Source organism: Mustela nigripes, chromosome 12 (genome assembly GCF_022355385.1).
Source record: "Mustela nigripes isolate SB6536 chromosome 12, MUSNIG.SB6536, whole genome shotgun sequence".
Taxonomy (NCBI): domain Eukaryota; kingdom Metazoa; phylum Chordata; class Mammalia; order Carnivora; family Mustelidae; genus Mustela; species Mustela nigripes.
The window spans coordinates 98580017-98587535 of record NC_081568.1 but is presented as its reverse complement, the minus strand read 5'-3'; the positions used below and the strand labels follow the sequence as shown (position 1 = coordinate 98587535).

General features: G+C 45.0%; 1 long non-coding RNA gene across 1 annotated transcript in view; it reads left to right on the top strand.

Moving 5' to 3' along the window:
- LOC132027944 (uncharacterized) overlaps positions 1–6744 on the top strand; it is a 22475-nt gene extending 15731 nt beyond the window's left edge. Inside the window, exons 4-5 of the long non-coding RNA XR_009407267.1 lie at positions 5296–5457; positions 6706–6744. This is a non-coding gene — a long non-coding RNA (uncharacterized LOC132027944). The remainder of the gene's footprint in view (positions 1–5295; positions 5458–6705) is intronic.
- Positions 6745–7519: the final 775 nt, after the last annotated feature.

Below are 7519 nucleotides of genomic sequence, written 5' to 3'. Positions count from 1 at the left end.
TGCCCCTTCCAACAGATTTAAGTTTCCAACACACCCAAAAAAAAAAAAAAAGGGCTTTCCACATAATGCCTTCTTTCCCCCAGGAAAAAAAAAAAAAAAAAAAAAAAAAAAAACAAAAAAACAAAAAACCACACACACAGGAGGAGTTGCCAAAGTTTCCCCTCTCAGGGGAAGAGTGGCCTTGTAAAGTTCAAGTCCTGACAGCCAGTTACAGGTCCTCAGACTTGTCAAGGTCATCTCTGCAGGCTACCATGTCACTGATTAGTCCCCTCAAATGTGCTAGAAACCATTTTACAAGCAAAAACTCTGCCTGTGCTATGGCATGTACTATGAAATCACAACCATCAATAAACAGATGCACATAGACACCCAGAGGAAATGATGGAAGCTCCTGACTGGCAGTTTTTGAATGTTCTGGTGATACTAATTTGTTCAGTGATGTTTTTAGCTTTCTGCCAGCATTTGCTACCAGCTAAGTGGGAGCAGGTGTCAAAGACTGGAGGAAAACTTTTGGAAGGTAAAAAGCTAAGAAGTGACAAAGCTGCCCCCATGTAGTAGGCGAATGGTGGCCATCCAAAAGTTATTTCTTCTTCCCCAGAACCTGTGAATGTGTTGCCTTGCATAGCAAAAGGGACTTTGCAGATGAGATTAAGTTAATGACCTTGAGATGGGGAGATGGCCCTCCGTGGACCAGTGAGATCACAAGTTTCTTTGATCTCAGAGCAGCCCAAAGTTTGGGCCCTCACCTGTCACTCTCTACTTTCAGGCCCAGGCAGCAGGCCCCAGACCTGCAGAGGTGCAGAGAGGAACCTCAACTCCAAACTGGGAAATGCTCAAAAGTGGGAGTCCAGCCAAGCTGAGGTCCCTGAAGAAGACCAGGGAGCAGAGTGGCAGGAACTCCTTCCTCTGATGAATCAGCAGTGATGTGGGTGACAAGGAATCCGGAGCTATGAGCCCAGCCAGAGGCAGCATCAGCAAAGTCTGACAGGGGGGAGGTAGGAACATCAGAGTCAGAGAAGTATTTAAGATACTGAACTGCTGGCTTTGAAGATGGAGAAAGAGGCCAAAAGAATGCTGAAAGCCCCTAGAAGATGGAAAAGGAAAGGAATGGGTCAGCCTCCAGAGCCTCCGGAAGAAATGCAACTCACCCACATGTTGATTTTAGTCCAGTGAACCCCGTTTCAGACTTCTGACTTCCAGAACCCTAAGACAATAAATTTGTATTATTTTAAGTCACTAAGTTCATGGCCATTTGTTACAATGACAACAGGAAATCAGTAGTCTCCATTAACTAATTGTTTATGTGACTTGTGAATAGAATCCTCTCTTCTGGATTTGATGGGAACACTCTGGTACAAGACAAAGACAGCATTTCCATTCATTTGTTTCAAGAGCTGTCATCTGTCATTAAATTATCACCAACCCTAAGCCAGGTCCTGTGCTTAGTCACTGATAAACTAGCAAGAACTTTTTGTGCACTTGGTATTGTTAGGCACTTGGTAAAACTGAGGCTTGGTGTAGTTCCCATACCAGTGCCTCCCGGTGGAGAGAAAGGATACACCTTCTACTTTAGCGAATTCCAGAGTCCTTGTTATCTCCTCCAACCCTTTTTCTGCCCCTCTAAGCCACTGTTCTTCATCCCCAGGCTGTTCTGTCTATAGGAACGCTCACTCTCACACTGTCAGAGAACCGCCTTTTTCTGCCATTGAAGGTGGCAAACTGCCATCAATACTGCTGCTTGGAAAGCTCCTTTCAGTTGCCAATATGGTTTGGGTTGAACCTCCAGCCAGGGGCATAATCAGACATTGTTCATGTGCAAACTGGACTTGGCTCTATCAGTTTACAGGATAACGTCCATTTTCAAAGTCCCAGAGTGGGGAGATTGAGTAGATTGGGTAGTCCTCTTTCCTGACATGACCTTGGCCGTGCCACCAGCTTTATAAGCCCCACACATACTTGCAAGGGGTGAGGAGGGCACCAGCGAGTGACCTGGCTGATGGACACTTGGTCTGGGTTCAGTGACTCTCAGCCTGACTGCATTCAAATAACCTCAGAAGCTAGAGAAACCTGTCAATGCCAGGTACTGCCCCAGGCAATTAAACCGTACTGTGTATGGTGGGGCCTGGGCACCAAGGTACAGGTCCACTCTAACGTGCAGTCAGGATCACTGAAGGATCCCTACCCAGTTGGGTTTTATCCCTTGCCAGAGCCTGCTGTCACTGTGAGGATTTCTCTGGGTGCATCTGCTCTGTGAAGCCAGTAACCATGGTTGGTGTCTGAGCCCGAGGGCGGCTGTCAGGAGAGCAGGTAGACCCACATTCGTAGCACACTGCTTGGCTGTGAAAGCATATTAGGTCTCTGCCTGGGAAGATGCTTTTTAGGGTGACCAGATATCTCCATTTGCCCAGGACTTTAGGGGAGATGGGGTGTTCCAGACATGAGACTTTAAGTCCTAAAAACAGGCAAGTTTCAGGGATTTTGAAAGCGAACTGGAATTTTGAAGTCCACAGGAGCAAACTCTCATGGTTGGGCGGTATGTTCCGGCATCAGAGGAAGGGTGTGTCTATGTGTGTGTGCGTGCCAAAGTGTGTGTGCACACGTGTGCATGTGTGGAAGTCTGTGAATATCACATGGGTGTGTGTGAGGAATTTGCCCATTAGTGTATGAGTGCAAGTACATGAGAGCACGTGTGTGCATGTAGATAGAAGTGTGACTGAGTGTGTATGGACATGTGTATGAGTGAGAGTGTAGGCATTCTGGGGACAGGGGGCCTCACCAACCCACAGTCGCCCACTATAGTGGCTTCTAAAACATCTGAGCATGGGCCAAGGCAGCTGGCCCTGAGTCCTGCCAGAGAGCAGCTTAGAAAAAAATTTGCCCTGAGTGGTTCAGTGAGCTCAGGGGTAGAAATTGTACATTTATTTTGCTCTATGACAGTATAATTAGCTTTTCCTCTTGTGAGGAATGAAAGGGCAGTGTGCTTTCTGACAGCTGTGGGAGCTGCCTTCCTGCCTGGATAAATCTAGTATCCCCCGATATTGCTACACCTGTTTAAACAAGGAACAAAATAGATATTTATTTGAAGTTCAAGAGGCCATGTGAGCCATGGCCTAAATATAGGCCTGGATATAATTATAAAGATACTTAATTCTTTGTTCTGAAAGACTTTTGCAGCCTGCTGTTCTCGCAGAGGCTCTTGCCGTTTCCTTGAACACGTCCTTCTCAGAACAAGTAAAGGCAGGGGTGAGGAAGTCCAGTGGAAGGTAGGGTGCCAGTCTGGGGGAGCAAGGGAGAAATGATTCCCAGACCCTGTTGACCATCAGAACTATCAGGGAAGAGGCTGGGTAGAGATGTCGATCTCTGTGTTCTCTCCTAGAGATTCTTTCCTTGGGCTTGGAATGGAGGACAGGAATCTGTATGTTTAAAGCTTCCCATGTGATTCTGATGATTACCCAAGTTTGGAAACCTCTGACCTAAGGCACTGGGGTGAAGAATTTCTGGGACTAGATCAGGAGTACTAATAATTGCCATTTCCTGGACATCCTTCAGGGCAGGAGTTCATTCTGTGCTTTAGGTCATAGGCACTTTGAGACTTTGATGAAAGCAGTTCTCTTTACAAAGCAAAACTGCACATGCACAGAAGATTTTGCCCAGTTTTGGAGGGTTCCAGGGAAACTCCTGTGCTCTTAACCTCTGGTTAAGAATGTCCATCCTATGCAAGCACTCTGGAAAACAGTGTGGAGGTTCCTCAAAAAACTGAAAATAGAGGGGCGCCTGGGTGGCTCAGTTGGTTAAGCCACCACCTTCAGCTCAGGTCATGGTCTTGGGGTCCTGGGATCGAGTCCCGCGTCGGGCTCTCTGCTCAGCAGGGAGCCTGCTTCCTCCTCCCTCTCTCTGCCTGCCTCTCTGCCTGCTTGGTGATCTCCCTCTGTCAAATAAATAAATAAAATCTTTAAAAAAATGAAAATAGAGCTACCCTATGACCCAGCGATTGCACTACTGGGTATATATCCTAAAGATACAAACGTGGTGCTCCGAAGGGGCACGTGCACCCGAATGTTTATAGCAGCAATGTCCACAATAGCCAAACTATGGAAAGAACCTAGATGTCCATCAACAGATGAATGGATAAAGAAGAAGTGGTGTATATATACAAAGGAATACTATGCAGCCATCAAAAGAAATGAAATCTTGCCATTTGCGATGACGTGGATGGAACTAGAGGGTATTATTAGTGAAATAAGTCAATTGGAGAAAGACAACTATCATATAATCTCCCTGATATGAGGAAGTTGAGATGCAATGTGGGGAGTTTGGGGGGTAGGAAAAGAAAAAAATGAAAGAAGATGGGATCGGGAGGGAGACAAACCATAAAAGACTCAATCTCAAAAAACAGACTGAGGGTTGCTGGGGGAAGGGGGACGGGAGAGGTTGGTGGGGTTATGGACATTGGGGAGGGTATGTGCTATGATGAGTGCTGTGAAATGTGTAAACCTGGTGATTCACAGACCTGTACCCCTGGGGATGAAAATACATTATATGTTTACTAAAAAACAAACAAACAACAACAACAAAAAAGAATGTCCATCCTAAAGGACATCCCCTAAGGGAAGTCCACAGACAGGCATGATGAGCTTCATCCTCAGCAGGCTGAGTGAAGGCTTATGGGGTACTGTGGGACTTACGGTATTTCAGGGCACCTGGAGGGAAGCCATGGACCCAAGAACTGAGCATGAAACACAGGCTCTGCTTCCAGTTTAGTTGAAAAGACATGACTGTGCAGAGGTTCAAGGTAATATATTCCAAGCCCACTCAAGGGGTGCCCCTGAGCGCAGGGAGGTGAGACTGTGCACTGTAGCAAGGCTAAAAGGTGAGGAGGTGAGACTTTGGGGGAACCTGGTGTGAGCTCACCGGAAGAAGCAGGAAGAAGTCTTGGCAGGGGGAGCTTAGTGATGCTTTGGGGGAGGAGGGGAGAAAGCCATACCAAGGCAGAAACAAAGAAAAACAAGCCATTAAAACAAAACAAAACAAAACAAAAAAATGATTCTGTGTGTTAAAAAATGACTCTCTTCCCTGCCATTCCCCACCCAAAAAGAAAGGAGGATAAGAGAAAAAGAGAAAGAAATGTTCAACAGAGTGATAGCATTTGTGAACATTTAAAACTGTTACACTGAACAATTAAACTCCTTTAACACAAAATATAATGCTAGATAATTATGTCTTACAATTACAGAAAAATATAATTACAGAATAATTACATCATTTACCTAAAACACATTATATGGTTCCCCACAGATAACGTGGCCCAGTAACAGGAGACCTATGGTAGTCACATGGGAACCTGTGTTAGTTTGTCTCTGAGACTCTACGCATAGCCTCATTTGAAGATTATGGTCGGAAGTCTAAATCTGAAGCTCTTTGTGAAAGTGAAGTTTGAGCCAAAGGCACTCCTGCCAGGTAACAGACAATGACACAGTGTGCCTAAGGGTCTGTGCAGGGTAGAGTTGGGGAAATGGGTATGTCTGGATCCATTGGAGAAGGCTCTGAGGCCCCACTGTGTTTCCTCCTTTTCCCTGTAGGGGGAGCTGCTGCAATTTTGAGGGAAGGTGGAGTCCCAGTAGGGCAGAGGGAGAGGACTCAGGGTGTGGGAGAAGCTGGAGCCAGGCAGCAAGTGCAAAGAGGCAGATGCAAGGAGGAGAGCCCGGACAAGGGCCAGGGAAGGGCAGATTCCAAGAAAGCAGGGTCATCTTCCCCTTGAGGCCTGGGGAAGAGAGAGGAGTAGAGAGGAGCTCTGATTTTGCCACAGGGTGACTGGAAAATGATGGCTCCACAGACAGAACCGGAATTCACAGGGCCTGAAATGTGAACACAAGTTCCGGCGGGAGGCAGGGAGGCTCACCCCCCAGGTTATCTCATTGGTGCCTCCCCCAGTAAGAGTATCCTGATACTTCCTTAAAACACAAATGCTGCAGGCAAGGTCCCCTGCTGGCCTGGTACTATGTTTCCTGAAGGGTGCCCAGATTCTGAGGAGCACTGCTTTTCTAGCTAGGGAGGGCCCTCTGTCTGCTCATAAGGTGAGATTTGGGTTCTTGAAATAGACAAGGCCTTTTAGCAACTGCAGGGCAAGATGCCTTGCAGATATTTGCAGAAAATTGTAATGACAATTAAACATATAAAAATGAACAGTAAAAAACAAACCAAGAGTGAATCTGTAGTTATGTGGAGGCAAAAATAGATGTGCAGGCCCAGAAGGGCTTCTACTCTTTGGTAGTAGCAGGGATTAACAGTGAAATATGCTTAAGAGAAAGGAGAAGTGTGGGGTTAACTATCTATTTCCCACAGCGGTTCAGTTCCATACAGGGAACTATGAGTTTCAGAAATGCTCATTGCCACTGTCTGGGATAGTGAAATGATTTCTTAGACAAAGTAGTTTCCTGCTTCTGAATGCAATTTCTTTGCATAACAATGAGCTTACTGAACCCACCCAGAAATCATTACAAGATTTTTTTTAGCCCATTTTTAAAAATGATTGGAAACATGTGGAGAATCTGATTTCCCATGTTTAGACAAAGCTACATATGACCCCTTTTAAAGAATAATTGCAACATAAAGATACATTTAGCTCTATTCTCATTTGAAAGAACTCCTTGCAGGGATGTGTGACTAGTTCTAGACACTAAAATGTGAAATGTCTCCCCTCACCAGATACTGAATCTGCTGATCCCATGATCTTGGACTTCCTGGCTTTCAGGCTGTAAGAAACAAATATTTGTTGCTGGTAACCCACCAAGTTTAAGGTAATTTTGTTATAGCAGCCAAAACAGACTCAGACAATGGATGTTTGTGTCATTTCTAGTTTCCAGGGCTGTGGCTGACACCCTTTCAGTATCTCTTTGTGCTCATGCATGAGAGATTCTTCAGAGTACATAACAAGAAATGGAATTACTGGGTCACAGAGGATATCGATTTTCAGAACTGCTTGGTATTGCCAAATGATTCTTAAAGAGGCTGTACAAGGTATACTGAAGGCAGCTATTTTTAGAGCTTACATTTTCCTCTCAAATCTTTGCCCTGGGTCCTCATGCAGACAATGTTATGCATTCACCTTTAGAAATCTTCTAAACTAACCACTCTTATCGTACATAGTTGCGTGTTATGACACTTTAAAGATTTTTTAAAAAGACATATTCATTGCAAAAAATTAAAACAGTTCATAAAAGCGTTCATAAAAGGTAATAATCACCTGATATCCTAGCACTCAAAGAAAACCACTATTGCCATTTTGATGAATATCTTTCCAAACATTTCTGGTGCAAATGGATATGTGTGCAAAGTTGCATAAATGGAATCTGGCAGGCTAGTTTATTCCCTGCCTTTTTATTCAACAGTCAATTATGAACACCTTGAGATAGTTGTCCAAATCTGCAAAACTCCTTGATTTCTTCTGGCTTGGAGTGGCTTTGAAGTTAGAAGATGAGGGGAGGGGAAGTGAGGAGAGAGGGCTAATAGTGGCAAAGGG